Source organism: Myotis brandtii, unplaced genomic scaffold, assembly GCF_000412655.1.
Source record: "Myotis brandtii unplaced genomic scaffold, ASM41265v1 scaffold1237, whole genome shotgun sequence".
NCBI classification, from domain to species: domain Eukaryota; kingdom Metazoa; phylum Chordata; class Mammalia; order Chiroptera; family Vespertilionidae; genus Myotis; species Myotis brandtii.
In genome coordinates, this window is record NW_005354322.1 from 97,804 (window position 1) to 99,819 (window position 2,016).

Consider the following 2,016-nt stretch of genomic DNA (forward strand, 5'->3'; position numbering starts at 1 on the left):
GTTGATATGAGACCTGCATTTTTCAGGCCACAGAACTCACCTGATTTGGGGTAAGTGGCTATCACAATGTCATCTGGCCTGCTGTGGAACTGTTCAACCCTTTCCCAGTTGTCCACAAAAGCATAGATCATGGGATAGCCATGAACCATCTTCAAATTTTTTCTCAGGACGTCTTTGGGAGTAGTCATTTTTGTACCAAATTGTACAGATTCTTAATAGAATATTTTTTTACAGTCAAATCCTGGAGAAATAAAGAGAATGAAAATCAGAAGCTGAGTAACTGATGTTATTCATAAGAGACCGCAACATGGCACAAAGTAAAATTGGCCTCTAACACACTGAGCACACAGAGATCTAAATACAAAGGGCGTTTTTGTGGGTATACAGCTGTAGATTGCAAGAGCAGCAATTGGCCCTATGACAAGCAGAACAAAGGTCTTTGGTGGAAGCTTTGGAAGGAAAGGGAACTGCATATCTTACTTTGAACTTAAAAAATCAGACTTCAGAGACTTATGTTAAAAACTATCTGGACTTAATGCAAAGTAAGTGTATCACTCATGATTATACTTTAGTTTACCTCATTTTTCCTTATAGAAATCTGTTTTCTTTCCTATCATTCTTTTTCTGTCCAGAATGCATCTGTTTTCTCTGTCTGCTTGTAGGTTCTTTGTCACTGATTTTGAGCAATTAAATTACGATGTGCCTTGGTGTGGTTGTTTTCATGGGCGTGTGTCTGTGCTCACGCGTGCATACTTCAGGTTTATCAAGCTTCTTAGAAATGTGAGTTTTACAGTCATTATTTCTCCAAATCTTTTTTTCTGTTTCTTCTTCCTTCTGGGATTTGAGACCCCATACAATTTCTAACAGCTAACTGATGTCCTATTCGTTTTTAAAAATCCTTTTCTCTTTTTGTGTTTTAATTTGGATGATATCTATTGCTATGCCTTTATGTTCACTAACCCTTTCTTCTACAATGTATAATCTCATGTTAATCCCATCCAGTGCATTTTTTTCAGACATTGTGGTTTTCATCTCTAGAAAATCATTTTGGGAATGATTATATATTCCCTGTCTCAACTTTTCAAACATATTGAACACAGTTATACTGACATGTTTGCAGAGTCTGCTTAAAGACACAAAACAAGTTAATGGCAACCCAGAAATAGACTTAATTTCCCAGCTCTGCTCCCTTTGTCACAGTGCAAATCTACCATGGGTGGGATCTACCCAAAGTCAACAAATGTTCGTGATTTATCTTATTCAAATAAGAGGTTTACAGTTTATAAGGAAATCTTTCTTTGACAAAGCAAACTTTCCCTGACAAAAAGCACAAGCTCTCCATACTGTGAAAATGTCAGAGATTAATGGTATGAGTAACAAGATGAAAATAAGGCAGCTGATCTGAATACACCCTGGTCACATCTGGGATGTGGGTGTAACCAATTCAGAAACCCAGGAGGATTAATCCTGAATTAACATGGCTCATTGTGACTAGTGGCTGACGATGATTTCAGAATAATATTGGGAGATGAGTCCAGGGGGTAGGACTGGAAAATATAAGAATACTAATCTCATTGAACCAGATACATTGGAAGATGGTTCATTATGATATTTACTTTTAAATATAAAGTTAGTTCATAAAAAATCTTTTAACTGTAAGCATGCTCAAAATGGAAATCATTCAAAAGAGCACAATTATCTGTGGATGCAAGACAAAAACTTAAAGAAGAGAGATTTAAAAAGCAAACTTTGCCTCACAATTTAATCCCCTATTTTATTTTTCATTGTCTGCCAATAGTGCTGCTGTTGAAAGGAACCCTGGAAGCCTGAAGTAGTCCAGGAAGGGCAGGGCTAGAGAGTCCAGGGAGGGGGAAAAAAGTAGTTTCAGGATATGATCTGTATGTAGTAGTCGGTGACTTTACAGTCAATTAAGATATAAAACAGAGGCAAGGCCTGCTGTTTCAACAGCTGGCAAAGCCAGGAAGCACTGAGGAGGAAATGAATCAGGGTGGTGGC